Below are 23,355 nucleotides of genomic sequence, written 5' to 3' on the forward strand. Positions count from 1 at the left end.
CACATGTTGCTTCAAATTTCAGTCTAGACATTTTTCACTATGATTGATTGCATAAACACTTGCGTGAGAGAGAGAGAGAGGTATTTAAACACCTCCTGCTTCAAATTTCAGCCTAGACATTTTTTGACTATGATTGATTGCATAAACACTTGTGTGAGAGAGAGTGAAGTATTTTAACACCTCCTGCTTCAAATTTCAGTCTAGACATTTTTGACTATGATTGATTGCATAAACACTTGCGTGAGAGAGAGTGAAGTATTTAAACACCTGCAGCTTCAAATTTCAGTCTAGACATTTTTGACTATATCGGTTTTCTACATAAATCTTGTAAAAGGATGAGATATTATGAGAGAGAGTGAAGTAACTTTAACGGCTAAACACATGTCACAGATGATAAATCGATTTAGACATTTTTCATGTAACGGAATGTAACGGTTTTCGATGCAGGAGAGGGGAACCTTGCAGAGTGCTCGTGTCATTTGTCTAGAAGAGGGAGAGGGTGACGAGCGAGCGCACGTGCCTACGGTTTGAATTCTCTAGCCTTTCGTAACTCTCGATAGAGAGAAGCGTTTCACTAGTATAGGAGCGCAAAATGGAAGTTAGTTATCGCTTGTCTCCTTCACTCGCCTTTCGTAATAGAGAAGGAATTTAGAAGGGTGAGGGTAAGAGATGGACTGAGTAAAAGAAGGAGAAAGCAGATGCTACATCTGACTGGAGCCGTCTGCTGCTTGTGAGAAGCGACTCGGTCAGTATAGATGTAGTAATATGGATTCACTTTAATTTGTCAGTATAGCATTAGAAATATGGATTCACTTTAATTTGACAGTAGAGAATTTTTCCCTCTCAAAGAGATTTTTTCCCTCATCTAGCATTCACTTTAATTTGTCAGTATAGCATTAGAAATATGGATTCACTTTAATCTGTCAGTATAGATGTAGTAATATGGATTCACTTTAATCTGTCACCAAGGGAATTTTTCCCTCTCAAAGAGATTTTTTTCCCTCATCTAGCATTCACCTCAATTTGTCAGTATAGCATTAGATGTAGAAATATGGATTCACTTTAATCTGTCAGTATAGAGAGATATCTCTTTTCATCCCCCTCACCACCACTGGACAAGGGGAAGGGGAAATCTATTTTTAGAAAGAGAGAGAGAGAGAGGAAGATATATCTCTCTCTTTTCAACCCCCTCACAACCACTGGGCAAGGGGAAGGTGAAATCTATTTTTAGAACACCCCCCACCCTACAGGCGGGGGGAAGGGGAGGCGGGATGGACGATGGGGGAGAGGGGGGAGGGGATTTCAAGCGAAAAAGCTTCCTCAAAGTATCAGTTTCCCTCTACTTAAATTATTCACTACATCCAGGGAAGGAAAATATCAATATTCATAAAGCACAAATATTATTTTGCTGGAAATGAAAAAAATGATAGTATAGATGTAATAAACGATATATTGCATTTTTTTAAATGCCCATGAGCATTCTGACGTTATTTTTCAATGAATAACGATTTGCCTAGCTTGGCTGCAGTCGGTAAAGCATGAGTACAAAAAATATATAACTCTGGTTGTGGTTCTTAGACTTTGATAAATTTCTTACAAGTTCGCTCAGGGTTTCTGGCAATTTACTGCTCATGGACAATTTATAGAAATTTTTTGGAATGTATTATTTACAGAGATTTATTTAACAATGCAATATATTGCTGAGTCATCCAGCTCATTCCATCAATGATAAAATCGGATGGTAACTTTCTTAATAATTCAATACTGATAATTTGATAAATAGATATGAGATTTGTCATGCGTGGTATTGGGGAATTAAATAAAAGGATACACCATAAAAAATTTGATACATATATTGTACAAATAAATATTAAAAGTCAGATAAATATGGAAACATATAGAGCAACAAGCACACACCATAAATATAAGAATAAATATATCAAAATAAAATATCACAGACTAGTACACTATCCTTTAGCTCTTTAGCACGAAACGTTACCATGTGCTTTTTTAATTCATTGATAATATTATGCATTCATTTGTATGCAGCTTAGGTATCGACTTGCTGTTGCTTGTCGATTTAGTGAATCTCACTTTATATCTTCTTTCCAAAAATCATAAAATGATAAATTGATAATTCATAAATTATAAATATACAGTATATATATTTCTTTAGGCTCTTGTATATTCCTCAATAATATATATATATATATATATTATATATATATATATATATATATATGGGCTTAAGGTTCAGCCTCTGATGGAAGTAGATAAATCAATTTATCCAGTGAACAAGAGCTACATTATATCATTACAAATTATTAAATAGAATCAATGATTGAGTGAGCGTTTGTATTACAAGATTAAAATTTAATATTCCTTTAATCTGTGCACCTTTGGATATGTAAATTGATACACTCTTATCTAATAAAATATATTTCTTATACCTTCTTAAGACTTGCGCAAGTTTCATAATAATTTTCAATATTTATAACCTTTTCGATGATCTAGCTTTTGTATTTATTTCACTCGAAGCACTGAGGGCGCCCTAACTTTATATATTCCAATAATATATCACTCACGTGCTGAATTTTTACAAGTTGTTGGCGGCGATCCGAATTTCCTGGTCGTCCTGGATTTTTGGTGGCCAAAGTCGTCTTCTCCAAGGGAATAAATAAATGTTTAAATGACTTTCGCTTTAATGCAGCATCACTATGTCTTAGGAAAAATTAATTAATGACTTCAAACTTTAAGTCTTTCAAAAGTACAATTGAGGCGGTGGGTGCAATATGGGCCTATAGGCCTATAAGCCCTTATTGGGGAGAACTCGGAAATGGATTCTCCATCATTTCTTCTATAAAATGTGAAGATTTCATTCGAATATCTTTTTTCTTGAGGTTGGTATAAGTATTATAGCAAACCCATGTTCAAGCCCTTCTTGCAGAGAAAAGCTAATTTTCCTTACTTTTGTGGTTTTATTCACTATAACTTAAAATATTACCTATTGAAAGCGTTGCAATTCAGCACAGCAGTATTGTATTATCAAATACAAACCTTGTGGTACACTTGCTGTGTCTAAATCATACTCTCAAGTGTATGAACCTTTCAAATATATTTGAAGCAACTCCCTGAAAAACTTTCTTTGTCTATTGCACCAGCAGTTCCACTTGAAATAGGAAAAATCAAAGATGTCAGAGACCTCTATCCTTATTTGAAACAGGAGAGCCGACAGTTTTATTAAGAGTTTTTTGCGAGAAGGGAAACTAACCAAGAAGCTGATTACAAGTACAGAACTTCTCCACTGATTCAGAAGAGAAGAAAATGATGAACCGATGGCCATGGATGTTTCTTCATAAGACATTCACATATCATTTTCAAATAGGATAACACTCATATTTGGGGCATCATTTCAACTAATATTTGGCATCTGGTTTCAATATTTCATTGAACCATGAACACTTTTGAAGTTTTATTTTTCATAAAGACATGTATATTAAATAGGAATAAATAAATAATTAAATATATTAAACAGTATTGTAATATTTATTACCTATACGAAATTTACTCATTAAAATAACCCAAGACCTTATTGGGGAGAACAGATTTATGAGCCCTTATTGTATAGAATGTCATAGAGAGTATTCTCCCCAATAAGGGCTTCCAACATACTTCCATATTATATTAAATTGAAAATGAAGTATCTTGAAATAAAATTTGTTCCTATTAATTTACCAAAGAGAACATATTTCCAAAAGAATTGAACCATTCATATTTCAACAATGTTAACCGAATGTTACAAGAAATATGTGTAAAAACTTTGGATCTTTATATCTCAGAACGATAGTTTTGAGTTACAGCCCTTATTGCACCTACCGCCTCAATTCAATAAAGGGTCTTGTGCTCTACAAATTTTAGTGTCGTTCCATAGTGGTGTCTAGCAGGCAAGTGGGCAGGTTCTACTCTTATTTCTAAAATTTTCATTTCCGACTTACAAATTTACATATATTTAAATAATTCGCTACTATGTCATTTAAAGATATCAAATAGTCCGTGCCAATCTACCAAACTATTACCTATATCTCAGGCATAATACTTTATACTTTCTCGGACCATATCCGATACATAAACTGAGTAGTAACAATTTTACAAAATCTTATCATTTATAGAAATATTTATAAATACATTTGAATCGGCTCTCTATTGCCGCCCATCGATTACTGCAATTTGATTGGTTCATGCAAATTCACTACTGTATCCATGCGCCTAGGAACATCCCACTTCCTTAATATTCTAATTTATTTTTATAAGGTGGTTTAAGTATATTCATTACAGATAATAGATTTTTTTAGGATTTATAAATTGTTTCTCCCTCTATAACAATCAGCCATGTGCTTTCCAAAGTCCTCCAGCTGCATACCATTTGTTTACAATAAATTTTTGCCAAGGTGTCTGGCTAGATTTTACATTATTCGACTTGATTGATTATTAGGTCGCCGATCAGTAGGTATTTTAAGCCTAACCTCAAATTTTCCAATACTTTAGATGATAATAATATAAGTAGCAAATAACATTCTTTTTCTATTCGGCTGTTCTAATATTAGCCATGGTACCCGTTATTATTTAATCTTTTAATAGTTGTTATCGCATTTGGCGATAATAGACTAGCTATTTTTACTTCAGACCTATAAAATTCTTCCAAATAGGGATTTTGCTTGCCCATCAGATTTTAATATGACTGTTACAGCATATAAAATAATTTTAGAAATTCAGATTTTCGTTTGATAATCATTATAAAGAGGTTATGTTGTTCAATGACATGATACACTTGAACGTTTTTTGTAAAATTATCCGTGAAATGGTACCTAGACTAAGCATATTCTGCTCTCCATAATACCTTTATGGTATATTAAAATTCCAATTCATCAAAGTAAGTATCATTGGATCGAATCATGTTGTTGACCTGATGATTTTCCACGATTTAACATAACAGCAAACATCAAATTCTTCTTCACAGTTTTCCTACCTCGAGAAATAGTATGCTGGAAAATAGTACGAACATAACATACAGGAGTTCTTCATTTTTATTTATGTGGCAATATACTTTAACGGTCGGATTGAATCAAAATAAGAATAGTGTGACTCAAAATGTGCTTGAAGGCATGAAGACAACAACGATTCATGAAGAGAACAATTTTCAGAACAAGAAAAAAAAGTTGTTTTTTGTGTTTGTGTTTTGTGAGTGAGCCGAAAGTTGATTTACATTACCATAATGAGGCATGCCGAGAGGCGAATAGCTATAATAGAAATGAGGATCAGTGATGATCGAGCTGATTGCCTCAGGGCCAAAGATACGATCACATAGTTCACAATCATGTAGGATGGGTGAGCATGAGGATATCCTTTGGAGATTTGAGATGGACGAATTGTTGGAGATGTAGTTTGGAAAAGTGAAGGAGTCTATATTGGCCGCAGACAGAAGATGTTATACTATAAATAGGATATATAGTAGGAAATACTGGTAAGAACCCATGCTTCGCAATGACTCTCCCAAAGTCAGAATTTGATTGTATCGTCTGAAAAAGACGATATGATCTAGCAAATGGACGTTATTGGATAGATCTTCAAATAATATGCTATCCAAGACCCAAGGTAAATAAGTTCATATTATCAACGCAGCGTGCTGACAGACCGTAATAGGAGGCGAGAAATTACTATTTTACGTTTGACGTGACTCAACTTTCTCAAATAATAACTTCTGAGACAAAACCTGTGGATTATTCATGAATCATACAAATGGAAAATCTTCAAGAAATTGGAGAGTCAATAATTGAAAATAGTTGAGTGAAGAATGTTATTGATGTACAAGTATATTACAATGTAGTATAATGAAGGCTAAAGTATACTATTTTTATTTATTGTGTAAAATGTGGAGTGATTTCGGTAAAATGTGGAAAACACAGAGCGAAAAGTTGCTTTTTCCATTTATGGGGTTATAAATTACTTTCCAATGGTTTGGATTGTACCTAAAGGTAAAGGTACACTCATCTCTCATAATCATCAGTTTCATTACTCACGCACAAGCATACAGCTCATGTAAGCATAACCATGGAGTGAAGATACTGTTAACCTAACGTATTTACTTGTCTCTGGCATCACCCTCAGGAAAAAAAATATAATTAGCAACTTTATTCAATTTATTCAAATAAATTATTCAGCAAACAAATCCAAACAGGGATGTATTTTGTAAAAAAGCCGCGAAACAGCAACGGTACGTTATTACGAGTATTTCACATTTTTGACCTAACTAATGTAGCTTTTATCGATTTAAGTCGACAGTTTGGCATTTCTCTTAATGTTTGCATGTTTGAATGTTTAAATGTTAAGATGTTTTAATGTTTAAATGTTTAAATGTTTAAATGTTTAAATGTTTAAATGTTTAAATGTTTAAATGTTTGAATGTTTGAATGTTTAAATGTTTAAATGTTTAAATGTTTAAATGTTAATGTTTAAATGTTTAAATGTTTAAATGTTTAAATGTTTAAATGTTTAAATGTTTAAATGTTTAAATGTTAAATGTTTAAATGTTTAAATGTTTAATGTTTAAATGTTTAAATGTTTAAATTTTAATGTTTAAATGTTTAAATGTTTAATGTTTAAATGTTTAAATGTTTAAATGTTTAAATGTTTAAATGTTTAAATTTTAAATGTTTAAATTTTAATGTTTAAATGTTTAAATGTTTAAATGTTTAAATGTTTAAATGTTTAAATGTTTAAATGTTTAAATGTTTAAATGTTTAAATGTTTAAATTTTAAATGTTTAAATGTTTAAATGTTTAAATGTTTAATGTTTAAATGTTTAGGGGCCGGTTTCCGAGCTCGGGATCTATAAGTTCTGGACTTACAGAGTCCAGGACTCAAATAAGCTCTCGGTCTATATTGACTTTCTGAATCACGATTTTATCTTCCAAACTCCGGAGTCTATCAAGTTCTCGACTTATTTGAGTCCAGGACTTTAACGCAGTAGACATGAGGGAAATTCACAATATTTCGCTGTTGTATTGTTGGCATTATAGCAAAACGGAAACAGCTGATTGCAGCGGGACAATTCAAATGAGCATGCTCTCCAAACTATTTTGTAAAAATACGTTTCGATTTGTTTGTAGGCCTATTCAAAGCAAAACCTTTGAAAGGTGGATGAATAAACATTTAATTTTACATTATGCTGTTATTGATCATTGATCCTAACCAGTGATTTTGGAATAAAAATTTCATTTGGCTATCGAGTTTGAAAACGTATTTGTTTTGAAAAAACTGGAGTAATAATTTATTACTGTTATTATTATTAATATGTTGAATATGACATGGATTAATAACATTCAGATTAGAATATAAATTCCAAGGCAATCCTTGTATTATTTTGCTTGAACATTTTTAGGTTATGTCATAAAATGAGGTTACAGTAGTTTTTTACGCATAACTCTGATACAGTTATATTCCAATATAAACTTGCAAACTATATATTATGAATTTAGATGGACCAATCCAAATAATTTAGGTATTCCATGACATCTATTTAGCTTTTTATCTACTCCAAAACAATAACTGAATTGTGTTTGCACAGTTAAGTCTAGAACTTGGATTTAAACCCTACCCCAGTCGAGGGTTTAAAATAACGCTGTTTTAAGTCCTGGACTTAACGATTTTTGATAAATCCTTGACTCGGAAAGAGGCGAGAATCTAATTCAAGTCCTGGACTTATAAGCCATTCACTCAGAAAGCGAAATTATAAACTCCAGTGTCTAACATGATCTCTAAACTCCAGAGTCTATTTAAGTCCTCAACTACGTTAACGCTCTGACTCGGAAAGCCAATTTTCTGACTCCAGAGTTTAAAGCCAGTTAAAGTCTAGTCTGAAGTCGGAGACCGGCCCTAAATGTTTAAATTCTTAAATGTTTAAATGTTTAAGTGTTTAAATGTTTAAATGTTTAAATGTTTAAATGTTTAAATGTTTGAATGTTTAAATGTTAAATGTTTAAATGTTTAAATGTTTAAATGTTAAATGTTTAAATGTTTAATGTTTAAATGTTAAAGTTTAAATGTTTAAATGTTTAAATGTTTAAATGTTTAAATGTTTAAATGTTTAAATGTTTAAATGTTTAAATGTTTAAATGTTTAAATGTTTAAATGTTTAAATGTTTAAATGTTTAAATGTTTAAATGTTTAAATGTTTAAATGTTTAAATGTTTTAAATGTTTAAATGTTAAATGTTTAAATGTTTAAATGTTTAAATGTTTAAATGTTTAAATGTTTAAATGTTTAAATGTTTAAATGTTTAAATGTTTAAATGTTTAAATGTTTAAAGTTTAAATGTTTAAATGTTTAAATGTTTAAATGTGTAAATGTTTAAATGTTTAAAATGTTTAAATGTTTTAAATGTTTAAATGTTTAAATGTTTAATGTTAAATGTTTAATGTTTAAATGTTTAAATGTTTAAATGTTTAAATGTTTAAAATGTTTTAAATGTTAAATGTTTAAATGTTAAATGTTTAAATGTTTAAATGTTTAAATGTTTAATGTTTAAATGTTTAAATGTTTTAAATGTTTAAATGTTTAAATGTTTAAATGTTTAAATGTTTAAAATGTTTTAAATGTTTAAATGTTTAAATGTTTAAATGTTTAAATGTTAAATGTTTAAAATGTTTTAAATGTTTAAATGTTTAAATGTTTAAATTTTAAATGTTTAAATGTTTAAATGTTTAAATGTTTAAATGTTTAAAGTTTAAATGTTTAAATGTTTAAATGTTTAAATGTTTAAATGTTTAAATGTTTAAATGTTTAAATGTTTAAATGTTTAAATGTTTAAATGTTCAAATGTTTTAAATGTTTAAGTGTTTAAATGTTTAATGTTTAAATGTTTAATGTTTAATGTTTAAATGTTAAATGTTTAAAGTTAAATGTTTAAATGTTTAAATGTTTAAATGTTTAAATGTTTAAATGTTTAAATGTTTAGGGGCCGGTTTCCGAGCTCGGGATCTATAAGTTCTGGACTTACAGAGTCCAGGACTCAAATAAGCTCTCGGGTCTATATTGACTTTCTGAATCACGATTTTATCTTCCAAACTCCGGAGTCTATCAAGTTCTCGACTTATTTGAGTCCAGGACTTTAACGCAGTAGACATGAGGGAAATTCACAATATTTCGCTGTTGTATTGTTGGCATTATAGCAAAACGGAAACAGCTGATTGCAGCGGGACAATTCAAATGAGCATGCTCTCCAAACTATTTTGTAAAAATACGTTTCGATTTGTTTGTAGGCCTATTCAAAGCAAAACCTTTGAAAGGTGGATGAATAAACATTTAATTTTACATTATGCTGTTATTGATCATTGATCCTAACCAGTGATTTTGGAATAAAAATTTCATTTGGCTATCGAGTTTGAAAACGTATTTGTTTTGAAAAAACTGGAGTAATAATTTATTACTGTTATTATTATTAATATGTTGAATATGACATGGATTAATAACATTCAGATTAGAATATAAATTCCAAGGCAATCCTTGTATTATTTTGCTTGAACATTTTAGGTTATGTCATAGAATGAGGTTACAGTAGTTTTTTACGCATAACTCTGATACAGTTATATTCCAATATAAACTTGCAAACTATATATTATGAATTTAGATGGACCAATCCAAATAATTTAGGTATTCCATGACATCTATTTAGCTTTTTATCTACTCCAAAACAATAACTGAATTGTGTTTGCAAAGTTAAGTCTAGAACTTGGATTTAAACCCTACACCAGTTGAGGGTTTAAAATCACGCTGTTTTAAGTCCTGGACTTAACGATTTTTGAAAAATCCTTGACTCGGAAAGAGGCGAGAATCTAATTCAAGTCCTGGACTTACAAGCCATTCACTCAGAAAGCGAAATTATAAACTCCAGGGTCTAACATGATCTCTAAACTCCAGAGTCTATTTAAGTCCTCAACTACGTTAACGCTCTGACTCGGAAAGCCAATTTTCTGACCCCAGAGTTTAAAGCCAGTTAAAGTCTAGTCTGAAGTCGGAAACCGGCCCTAAATGTTTAAATGTTTAATGTTAAATGTTTAAAGGTTTAAATGTTTAAATGTTTAAATGTTTAAATGTTTAAATGTTTAATGTTTAAATGTTTAAATGTTTAAATGTTTAAATGTTTAAAGTTTAAATGTTTAAATGTTTAATGTTTAAATGTTTAAATGTTTAAATGTTTAATGTTTAAATGTTTAATGTTTAAATGTTAAATGTTTAAATGTTTAAATGTTTAAATGTTTAAATGTTTAAATGTTTAAATGTTTAAATATTTAAATGTTTGAATGTTTAAATGTTCAAATGTTTTAAATGTTAAATGTTTAATGTTTAAATGTTTAAATGTTTAAATGTTTAAATGTTTAAATGTTTAATGTTTAAATGTTTAAAATGTTTAAATGTTTGAATGTTTAAATGTTCAAATGTTTTAAATGTTTAAATGTTTAAATGTTTAATGTTTAAATGTTTAAATGTTAAATGTTTAAATGTTTAAATGTTTAAATGTTTAAAATGTTTAAATGTTTAAATGTTTAAATGTTTAAATGTTTAAATGTTTAAATGTTTAAATGTTTAAATGTTTAAATGTTTAATGTTTAAATGTTTAAATGTTTAAATGTTTAAATGTTTAAATGTTTAAATTTTAAATGTTTAAATGTTTAATGTTTAAGTGTTTAAAATGTTTAAATGTTTAAATGTTTAAATGTTTAATGTTTAAATGTTCAAATGTTTTAAATGTTTAAATGTTTAATGTTTAAATGTTTAAATGTTTGAATGTTTAAATGTTTAAATGTTTAATGTTTAATGTTTAAATGTTTAAATGTTAAATGTTAAATGTTTAAATGTTTAAATGTTTAATGTTTAAAGTTTAAATGTTTAAATGTTTAAATGTTTAAATGTTTAAATGTTTAAATGTTAAATGTTTAAATGTTTAAATGTTTAAATGTTTAAATTAAATGTTTAAATGTTTAAATGTTTAAATGTTTAAATGTTCAAATGTTTTAAATGTTTAAATGTTTAAATGTTTAAATGTTTAAATGTTTAAATGTTTAATGTTTAAATGTTTAAATGTTTAAATGTTTAAATTTTAAATGTTTAATGTTTAAATGTTTAAATGTTTAAATGTTTAAATGTTTTTTAAATGTTTAAATGTTTAAATGTTTAAATGTTTAAATGTTTAAATGTTTAAATGTTTAAATGTTTAATGTTTAAATGTTTAAATGTTTAAATGTTTAAATGTTTAAATGTTTAAATGTTTAAATGTTTAAATGTTTAAATGTTTAAATGTTTAAATGTTTAAATGTTTAAATGTTAAATGTTTAAATGTTTAAATGTTTAAATGTTTAAATGTTTAAATGTTTAAATGTTTAAATGTTTAAATGTTTAAATGTTTAAATGTTTAAATGTTTAAATGTTTAAATGTTTAAATGTTTAAATGTTTAAATGTTTAAATGTTTAAATGTTTAAATGTTTAAATGTTTAAATGTTTAAATGTTTAAATGTTTAAATGTTTAAATGTTTAAATGTTCAAATGTTTTAATGTTTAAATGTTTAAATGTTTAAATTTTAAATGTTCAAATGTTTTAAATGTTTAAATGTTTAAATGTTTAAATGTTTAAATGTTTAAATGTTTAAATGTTTAAATGTTTAAATGTTCAAATGTAAAAGGAGCCTTCTTCATCCTATACTATTAAATGAGCAACATCTGTTTATATGTTTATTTTATGTTTAGATGTTTAGATGTTCATATGTTTATATGCTTGTATTTCACCAGATCTCGAAAACGGCTCCAACGATTCTCACGAAATTCAGAGCATGGTATGTTTATAATATAAAGATTCGATTGCACTATGTCTCATCCCTGGTAAAACTCGCTGAAGGACATTAAAAGGATAATTTTTATTCATCCTTGGAAAACAGCTGATAACAATAAATATTTCGTCATCTCTTGGTGATGAAGTGAGTTAGCGAGTTCATGTGTGTGGGACTGTGTCAAAATTATGTCTCAGCTGTTGAACCTTTGTAATAATTCAATCAGGTACTTAGTGCCGGTTGTGAAAAAGCCGGGTTATTTTCATTCCTGATTTATTCCAGTGGATCCATCTTTTTGAAATGGTCTTCTCTGATTTGGTTCACGTGAAGTTAATCAGGATTAAAATTTAACCGGCTCTTGTGCAACTGGGCCTTTGTGAGGGAAATTTTTGCATTCCTCTGAGAATAAATCTCAATTTACTGTGATGAGATAGAACATTTCTGTACCTATGAATGTTATTATAATTTCTTCTTTCGTGATAATTTTTCATGCTTTTGTACTCCAGAGCGAAGCTCGGTCCCCGATATTACGCCAATATTAGAGTAAAAATCTGGTGTGGCGGACTCACACAACTTTCCTTGCCGTTATGAAAATTGATCACCTGACGCTAGTGTTCCCGCGCATCTCAAGTCTACTATTCAAAGATTTGAGTCAGCTGGTGACAGGACTATAACGCTGGAGACACACAAGGTCTGCTGTCTCTTCATAGTGAATGATTCAATAGAATCAACAGTTGTCAACAGTTTGTAATATTGAATAATCTCATTTTCTGGAATTTCGAGTTTATTTTCAAATTTATGTGAAAATGTTACTGAGCATTACTTGTAGAGATTTTCATGCTGAATCTTTTTCACTTAAAATTTTCTGTTCAAATTGTATCTGAAGCCTGATAATTGGGAACCTGAAATCAAACTTTGCAAAGATGGGGCGGAGCTCCTGGATTTTTACAGATATGGGACTTGCGGCAGTTGATAGAGCTTAACAATGACTATTTTAGGTAAAAATTTGATCAAAATCGTTGAAGCCATTTTCGATAAAATCGCAAAAAACCCTGTTTTTGACAACATTTCCGCCATTTTAGCCGCCATCTTGAATTGCATTTGGTCGAAATTGTCGGATACTTATAGGGAAAGGACCTTGAGTTTCAAATTCCAAGTCATTCCGTTAATTGGGAGATGAGATATCGTGTACACAGACCACATACACTCATACACACACACACACACACACACACCACACACACACACACACACACACACACACACACTCACACAATACCCAAAAACCACTTTTTTGGACTCAGGGGACCTTGAAACGTACAGTACTTTAGAATAATTTGGTTTTGCCTTATTTCTTTTCGGAAAAGAAAACCTATGGTAATAGGGCAAGGAAAGTAAAAATCAGACTATAGAATTATTCATCATGAAACAGCTGACAAGTGATTACACAGATGTGTGGAGAAGCCAGTCTATTGCTGTATTTCCATAAAGGTCTATAGTTTCAATCAGGTACTTGTGGATGAGAATACTGCGTGAGGTCTACTATTCACAGAACTACTAGTAATATTACGATCTGAGAGCCAGTCCATAGGTTTTGCAAAACACTTCTATTTAGAGAGTTATTTAATCTGTTATAATACTATACAGTATTATAATATAACACTGTATACTGTAAGTATAAATACTTACAGTATTATATAGTATAACTCAATCTCTATGAGGACAAAAATCTATATAGGATTCGTATGACAATGGTAAAGTCGAGGGGTGTGGATGAGCCGCAGGGTCTGCCTCAGGTTGGTGGGAATGCGCGCTAGGTTTTTGGCGAGGGGAGGAGTGGAAGTTGCTCGGCGCTTGGAGCGGATCTTCCAGTGTTTCAGTGTGCTAGTGAGTTCCGTGGTGTCAAGTTGAGGTTAGGTTGTGCTCTTCGACGTTCGACGCTTCATCTACGTAACTCGCTAACCTTCTACACAATATCGACAAAACTTAACTGCATCGTCGAACTAAACTAATATTATATTTGTGTTTTACAAACAGTGGCAGCATAACCGCCAAAATTTTTCCCCACGATCTTATTCGTATTCCGTCAGTCGTCGCTGAGAATCGAGGCTTCACACTGGAGCCCACGTGTCAAAAACGGTGAGTTACAACAAGTATATCCCAAGATATACTTTGCAGATGCAGTTCAATAGAAATAAGTTGTTGGTTCAACCAATTATATAAGTACTTATACTCTTTTTTGTTTTCATACGAATTTAGAAGTTGTTTATATAGAAGGAGAGTAGGAAACATACAATACCCTCGAAGTAGACCTGGAAATTAATGAGCCGTGTGCTAATTTGTAAACAATTTCCATGACTGACTTTGTCAAGCACGCTTGGTTGCCAAGAGCCAATCATCTCTTCAATGTAGATAGATACTTTTATGAGTTCTGATTAGTTCAACAGAACGTGCTTCGCCAAGGTCCGATTACACCAAAAACGAAAACTGCGTTATAGCTTCAGTCAGATGATTTATAATATTTCTGTGATATGATTTTCGTTGTTTTATGACTGTCGCTCAAACCAAGCTTTCGTTTTGGCAAAATCGGGCCTATGAATACTTGGTCTTAAACAATGCTGCTCCAATGTTTTTAGGTCTATCTATTAACAGTATCACAAGATTCCTAAAGTTAATAGTGTATTTGAGAAGTTATTGATATAATTGATTGCGAAGTAGTGCCTAAAAGTGTATCGATGAATCATAGTCCATCTCTATAGTGTGTGGGAGTTCTGGGAGACTATCCAATAAAAAGTTAGTATAGTGAAGCAGAAGCAGTAAATAGTTACTACACAACTTCTAAATTTTTATCAAACTAGTCTCGCCTCTTTACTAGTGGGTCTATTTACTACTAGATCACCTTTAGTTGGTAATTTCCTATTAGAAACCGCCCTCCACAATCTAGCCTTGGGTGCCAAATAGTCACACCTTTCACAAAATGCTAAAGCAGTGCTGTTGTAAAGGCGTTATCGCTTGACAATCTAACTGGTTTCAAAAAGTGGTGTTGTCAATTCGATAGATTATTGCTGGTTACTTGTTTTGTGTGTGCTTCAACATGGTGCAAGACTTGTAAGGAAAAGTCTTCCAGCTGAACAAACGTCTTCTAACAAACGTAAACGAGCATAGCAGATATTCTCGTATATGCAGTGCGTGCATCCAAGAGTTGAAAGAGCAAATCTTGCATTGAGAGATGTATAACACTAAAAACGCTCACACTGCCCCTTACAAAAACTCTTGGAATACACTGGGTAACACACTGAATTTGATAATCTGCAACTATCACATTCACAGGTTTAGAATCTCTATCTTCATGTCTGTGTTTGGAATACAAGTTAGAAATCACTTTGTGACTTTGGAATATACATTTATTACCTATATGTTGTAACGATTTGCAGAGATGTTCCTACATCATTCTGATAATCGAAAGGTTAATTCGAATTATTGGATAATATCGGTTGGATGTAAGACTTCGGAATAAAACTAGCAGACTACATAATATTCCATACATTTGAACCTTAAAAGTAAGCTCATATAAACCAAATACCATATTCTTTTAGTATACCTACGGATAAGGCCAAATGTAAGGTTAATCTTCAAAATGAATATTTTTCACCTATACTTGTGCATTAGTTTGAGGGGAAAAATTTTGTGAGTGATTGAAATAGTCAAAAAAGAGGAATCTAATTTTAATGTGCGTACCTACATATGCACAACGAGAAAGTGCATTTAGCTTTTAATCAGCTAATGCTATGCTTATTGAATCTGTATCTTATTGTTTCTGTACACATGCAGATGTGTATAGAAGGCCGGAATGTGCGTGTAAGTGGCGCATAAGACTACCAGAGAGTACAGAATGTATCGCTTAAAAGAAATAGCCAGTAAAACTTTTTATATTCAATTGAAAAAAGTTGCCGTGCACATGTGCTTACTTTGTTCAGGAGTTAGATTGAATTAGAGTTCTTCATTTATGTATTTTACAATAATATTATACTGGCCTTCACACTGATTTACATCAAATGACAGTATTGATAATCATTCAACGAATTTTACAAAGTATGAAAAATTAATTAATGAGAATAAAGACAGAATGCAATTTGAATACGATAATATTATTGTGATGTAACTACATATTATATCAGGGGTGTTTCAACAAATAAATTGTTCATTCTCTGAAAAGGATATGAAATAATATCCTTCCCATACACACGACCGGAACTCAGAGACCTCTTCGAACCTCGAGATGTTAGGTAATAAAATTATCTCAAGATAGTTTAAAGACATGACAAATCCAAACACCCCTCTTTCAGGAGGTCAGTGGATGCAATGAAAATAAATAGATAAACATGTAAAGTACTAGCAGGTAACCCGTGCTTCGCAAGGGTCTATTTTAAAACTTGACGTAATGAAATCTAGAAGAATTGAAAATAGGCCTATAATAATCCTCGGTTGATTAAGCATCTATAAGCAGCATTTAAAGTAAATCAGTCCAGTAATTCAGACGTGATGATGCGTCAAACATAATTTTCCTATCCTCTACACGTTTTTAAGCCAGTTCTTTCCTTTATTATAGTATAGAAGATGATAGATAGATGGATATATCATTCTCTTTACTTTAATAAAGGAAATGAATGAGAATAAATTTTGAAAGGTTTGAGATATCGATGTGCGGTTTTCACCATACCTTTTCTCTGGAAATCCTGTATCGGAATCATGTGTCATTTGACCACTTTTCAATTAAAAAAAGAAGTTGGATTCAAAATGGCGGATAAAATTTGGGTGCGACGGAAAACCTGTTTTTACCAACGAAAAGGATCCCCAATCATACCTATGTTCTAATTTCCCTTTTAAGAGAAACGTTCTGCTGCTTCCTTACAACAACTGAAAGCATGCCAAATAATTGAAAACTTGACAAACTGAAAACTTGATGTAATCAAAAATTGAAGAATTTAAAATAGGTTTATAACCATCCTCGGTTAAGCAAGAATCTATATGCAAAATTTCAAGTTAATCAGTCCAGTACAGTAGTTCAGACGTGATGATGCGTCAAACATAATTTTCCTATACTTTACACCTGTATACGTGTATAATCCAGTTCTTCCCTTTATTATATAGATCATTGTTATTTTACTGAAAGATAGAATAAGTTGAATAGTTTCCCTTCCAGAAGGAGTTTTGACAACCCACAAAACTCATTTTTCATTTGAAGATATAATGAAAATGTGCATATGACCTTATTTTTTGCTCAGCTTGCCAAAATACCCCTCATTCCAATATTAAAATTTTCGACTTACTGTACAGTGAGTCAGTCATTCTAATTTCGATTCTTAATTTCGACCATATGATTTGGTGATTTTTTATGAAATCGTATGTAACATTAATGGAATTTGAACATTAATTCTGAAAAAATCTAGAAGGAAAATTGAAATTTGGGCTTCCAGGTGCACGAGATTGATATTTTTAGAATCTTTAGATTGATATTTTATGTGCAAAATTTGGAGATCTAAATCATTCCCGTTTTTCCGGTATGCAATCCACAAGTTGACATGTATTGTTCTGATGCGAACAAACGAACACACGAACAAACACAACCCTACTCTCTCTTATTATATAGAAGATTACTTTCTATTCTCTCTGGTCTGTAAGCACCTTATGATGTTTCTCAGCTGATTATTTCTCATCACCTCAGTCTTTCACTTCTGCAACTTATCCTTATTTTTTCGTTTGAATATTATTTAGTTTATTCAGTTGATCTTGAGGAGTTCGCTCCCACAAGGTGTCAATCTATCAAATACGATAACTGAAAAAACTTCAATAGATATTATTCATCTAGAAGTACAATGTTGACTTGTCAAATATCTTATGTTCCTCTACATTGTACAATAACAGTTCTGTGTTCTGTAAAAAATATGCTATGTGGATGTGTGAATTCCACTGCTGTACAACTGGAGTTGGAGTTTGGTCTCTGCAATGTCCATAACTAAGCCACGTCCACCTTATGTTCAATTCTCTGTAAACTGTTCTCATGTGCTCTAACAATGATAACACCAACTAACAAATACAGAGATGCGAATAACTTTAGAAATTAACATAATGCCCGACCTAGAATCCAACTGAGTTAGTTTAACTCGCAGTTGATGAGTTCATTATACTTCGAAGAACATGCCACTGAATTGCTATCTATTTACATCATAACTATAACATTTATGACGTCAAGTTTGCTGCTCATAGAATAAACAATGGTAGAATAAATAATACACAACTCCCTCCAAAACTAATTCAGTTACTACAATTTGCTCACCTGGTGGCAATATTATTATTTTATTGTAAAGCGTTATAATATATATGCATAATTTCAAAGCCATAACTCACTTCACCTCTTGGTTAGTGGAGTAAGCAAAACATTTCTTCTGTACATCAATTACTTCAACAATAATAATGAGATGAGTTACAGAAGTTGGGTACCGTAATAGAAAATTTAAAAAAGAAAAAAATCCATTAGCTCTTTTTTCAATACTTCTTTGTATTATAAGATGCAAGCTATTTGAGATGTATTTTATGAACTATATATGCTGTAGCTTATCAATTCTAGTCAATTCGAGTGTAATATCGGGAAAGATTGTTTTTGTATTTTATAAAGTAATGACAAACAACATTATTGAACAATGTTGCTGTGCTTGTCTAGAATGAGAATTGCGAACTTTTATTGAGAGTTGCCAACAAAATAGCTTTATTTGGATGTTGCGGAGTCTTGAATTCATCGGTTATAGAAACATAAAGCAGGTACTGATAGAGCATAAGATGTACAAATTAGAAATGAGCTTCATAAATTTGCATTTTATATGAATGTGATACATTGATCCTATAGAGGAGACGTTCGAGAGATGTGAGAATCATGCACTGTGCAATACTGTTGAACAGTAATAACTTTTGTATTATTGGAAAATTATTGAACCGCAAAAATCATTTATGGGTATCCAATATGCCTGCCAAAACTTGACTGAAAATTTAGCTTAAAGCTTAAAACTGAAAACGGAAAGTTATTTTCTTCTCGTCAACTCATTTTATGGAGCTTTTGCATGAGATTGGAATTAATTAGGGGTTCGATGGACTATAGTATAACAGTAGCAGGACCCCCGAGGCTTTTATAAAAAAAAGAATTGGCTTATTCATGTATGGGATAAGAAATTACGCATCATCACGTTTAAACTATTGAACTGATTATCTTGAAATTCAGCATAAATTGTATATCAACCAAGGATTGTTATGAGATTTTTTTCTCAGTAAGTCAAGTTTTCAATTTGTCAAATTGACAATTCGACAGGTTTTCAGTTCGTCAAGTTTCCAATTTGTGATACTTTCCTTGAGTGGTCATATCCATCCATCTATAATATTTTTCTATAAGCAGTTCACTTACTTGCTGACGTTTCACCATTATAACAAATGACATCCTCGGAGTGCAGTTTTAGCTACACTGACCCCTGCGTGTGTTTGGAAGTTCCTAGGAATTCCATTCACTCAGCAGCGCTAGGCCGAACACGTAGAAGAAGGAGAGGGGAGGAGGTACTCCCTTCGACCACGTGGAAGAACTTCCAAACACACGCAGGGGTCAGTGTAGCTAAAACTGCACTCCGAGGATGTCATTTGTTATAATGGTGAAACGTCAGCAAGTAAGTGAACTGCTTATAAAAAAATATTATAGATGGATGGATATGACCACTCAAGGAAAGTATCACAAATTGGAAAAAACCGAATATTTTATTTGCAATCAGCTACAACTTATGAGTTATTAGTTCTCTCCTCATAAAACAGCAAATTTTTGTGGTGTAATGTACTACATAAGAATACATTTTATCCAACTTTTATTCCAATTTAGTTTACACAGCTTACATAATTCTTTTCAGAATTGAATTCTCTACAATTTTTATTGTGAAAAATTATTAGTTTACTGGTCATTAAAGAAAGTTATTGGGCATCAAACGATGTCTGTGTTTTTCTACTTAGATGTTTTGCATATTTCAACTTTTTTCTCAAAGACTACTCACACTACAGCTTCCAGACTAGTTTTATTCAATTTTTCAGATATTTTTCCATATGAATCCAGCATAAGTTTTTCAAAAACTAGTCCCCAAACAATTCAGCATCGGTGTATTTCACCAGAGGAACTGAATTCCGGACGTAATCTTTCACTCTGTATAGCTCGCTAATGAAGCGTTTATGGATATATGTTTATGAGAATTTTTTTTCTTATTTTTACCTCTACTATCACGTATTAAATTATTTTACCATAATTATGAATCACCCTGTATATGACAATGATAAAACACAATTGAAAAAAATATATATAAAGAAAAGAATATTGGCTTAGGCCTATACATGTACGGGATGGGAAATACATGAATGACACATCATCACGTCTGAACTACTGTACTGATTAAATTGAAATTTCGCATATATATTCTTTATTTACCGAGGATGGTCATAGGCCTGTTTTCAATTATTCAAGATCTCAGTAAGTCATAAATTTTGTTGTAACAATAAGCTTTCAGTTCGTCAAGTTTCCAGATTGTGGTACTTTGCTTGAGTGGTCCAAATCTATGTTTCATCTATCTATCTATTCTAATATTGCTCGTAAAACATCAATCAGTATTTCATAGCATGCTCAGTATTTTCTCTTTTTCGCTTCCTAAAATCAAGAAATTATAATTTTTCGTCTATGATCAACTGATTGATTGTTGGTTCGAGGCATATAGTCCATATCAATATAGTCCATTATCAATGGTATATGTTAACATCTGAGATCCATTATGGATAAGGTTCATGAACTACAATGACGACAATGTAATATTATACATTATTGTATTTATTGTTTTGTAGTCCCATTCTGCAGTTGTAGAAGAAATTGATGTAATTCGAGCTTGAAACTTTTTTATTGCTTTCACATATTAATCTATTTTCTCAAACAATCAAGTTTTACGCTCTTAATACATAAATAGCTATTTTCCATACCCATGGATTGAATTAAAAACTTTTTAATTACCAATTTACATTGGAGTTATTGAAATAGAATGAGGGAGTGGATACTTGAACGTCACTGTTCTTGTGGAAGACATAGGCAAAATGATGTGTCTGCGATGCGGTGAAGGGGGGTTATGAGAGGGCTCCCCTGGATGGCTGGAGGGGAGTGGTGAGGAAATAGGGTGTGAGTGATGCCCGAGGCATTGAGGCGTATGATTGTTGAACTGGTTCTATTCTGTACATATATTTATGCACAATATATACGTCATTATCTATACACATCCTGTACGTTGCGATCTGTGAAATGGGTGGGTGTAGTGGAAGTGGAAGTGTCCTTAACTTCTATATCATTCCTATCCTATCTCACAGAGATGACCAACATCCATCCATCTGTATCCACCTAAAGGCTATAACACGGCTTATACCTACCTACCTACCTACCTTTGTTGCAAGCTGAATACACTTATATCTGCTGGCAACGCATTCTGCTTTGGAGACTATCGGATACGCTGTTGAGTGATGAACGGGTATTATTACTTACATCGGGTCTCTGTAACTACAGCACAGTAGAGTATTATCAGGTTATCAGGTAATCTGCCTTGAGTTGTAATCGAATAGAGATGTCGATAACCTTTTAAACTTAGTTTCCAAGGATTTGGAGCATACTCAAGTTTCCCACCAGAGTATTTGTCTTCTTGATCTGGTGGTCACTTTTCGAATCACTGTTCCACAACGATTCAACTAGAGTATTTTGAAAAAGTTTGCAAATTTTGTTGAAATATTTCCCACAAATCTTGCTGAGAATATGTGTGTATGATAATATGTGAATTCTGCTCAAACCAATTTGCTTTGCGCACTGCTGGAAAATTGAAGATCGTACTGTAATATTCTAAATTCACTGATTCATGTAAAAGTTGAATTGATCCAAATACTTTTCGAAGCTAAGTTCAGTTGAAACACTTATTAAAAACAGTTTTAATGTTGAGTTCACAAAAGTTTCTTGGATTTGTTTCACATAATAGTTGATAGCACAAGAGGAATGTAGGTAATATTTCATGCAGCATAATACATTTTAAATTCACAAAACGAGAATCTGCTCTCGTACAGAAAAATTTCCTGACAATTTAGAAGAAAATATTTCTATTGGATTCTTTATAATTTCCTAGATAATCATTTGAATTTTTAAAGTGAATGAACATCACCGTTTAAACCCATCGTACTCATTTTTATTAAACTTATTCGCTGAATTGTAACTTGAGAACACAGAGTTATTGTCAATGTACTTTATAATTATACTACTGCATAACAACAATTATTTTAACTACAGCCGAACATTTCACTACTATTTATTCAGTATTTTCGGAGAAATTATGTGATCCTTAATTTCCACAATGATAGAAAAGTACATATTATTTATCATCAGTTGGATAAAAAATCATGCTGGATAACCTGATGTGTGGTACAGCATTATGAATTAATGGGTACGAGGAATACAATATGAGTGGATGTGAGATGTAGGTGTGTGTGAATGGGTGTGTATGTGTTGGTGTGTTTTAAAACAAAATGAGCCAGCCATTGAATTCGCCTGAAGCTCTTGGGACAACTTAAATTATTGTATCGACAACGGCAGGGCACGCTGGCTGGATTGTTTGTGAAATTTCTAAGTAAAATATAGTTCCGTTTTAATTAGAAATGCATCATTATTTTGCCGCGGTTTTGTAATTATTGTGCATTGATAATTAGATGTCATTATGATATCGTTTCCCCGCGTTCGACACTCTCAATATTAACAACTGTGCTGCTTGTGTCAGGGGGCGGTTACCGGGGTGACTGTGGCTATGCATCTAATTATGTTGTTTCTTCTCTTCTCTACACAAACGGATCCATTGACCCGCAATTTTTGCAAACCCCTTTCCCCCCTCCCCTCCCCCCCAACGCTCCACAATCAACCACCCCTGATAATAATCAAACAGCAGCCAGCAGTCCAAACAAATGAACAATATTCTTTCCTTTGTTGAAAGCTTTTATTATGTGTGTTTGTATGCATTGTTCTATCAAATTTCGCCCAAGCAAATGATGATTTTTGCTGACTCGCAAAAACAGCACAACACGCCATGCCACTAACAAAAGTAGATTTAATTACAGTTTGGAATAGGCCTCTTTCATACACTTTGTTCACTGATACTGTAGCCTTCATGTATAATCAATGGAATTGAACAGTGCTCCCTTGAGTGGGTTATTTGATAGTTGTGTTGATTTTTTATTTTGGGAAATCCCACATCAAATAATGGGTCCTATTCATTAACAGGACTCAAAAAACCTTTATCCATACAGCAATAAAATTATTCAATTTTCTACCTCCTTCTATCAGAAACCTGGATTTTACAAAATTTAAAAATAAATTAAAAGCAATTTTGTCAA

At 31.5% G+C, this 23,355-nt stretch overlaps 1 protein-coding gene across 4 annotated transcripts in view; it reads left to right on the forward strand.

Moving 5' to 3' along the window:
- The first annotated feature begins 13,750 nt into the window (after positions 1 to 13,750).
- LOC111048106 (BTB/POZ domain-containing protein KCTD1) overlaps positions 13,751 to 23,355 on the forward strand; it is a 298,361-nt gene continuing 288,756 nt past the window's right edge. For 3 of the 4 annotated variants that reach the window (XM_039430713.1, XM_039430715.1, XM_039430714.1), the window contains exon 1: positions 13,751 to 14,019. The gene's annotated coding sequence lies outside the window, so the exon portion shown is untranslated. The remainder of the gene's footprint in view (positions 14,020 to 23,355) is intronic. The other variant, XM_039430716.1, reaches the window with a different exon arrangement.

This window comes from Nilaparvata lugens, chromosome 6 (genome assembly GCF_014356525.2).
Source record: "Nilaparvata lugens isolate BPH chromosome 6, ASM1435652v1, whole genome shotgun sequence".
Taxonomy (NCBI): Eukaryota; Metazoa; Arthropoda; class Insecta; order Hemiptera; family Delphacidae; genus Nilaparvata; species Nilaparvata lugens.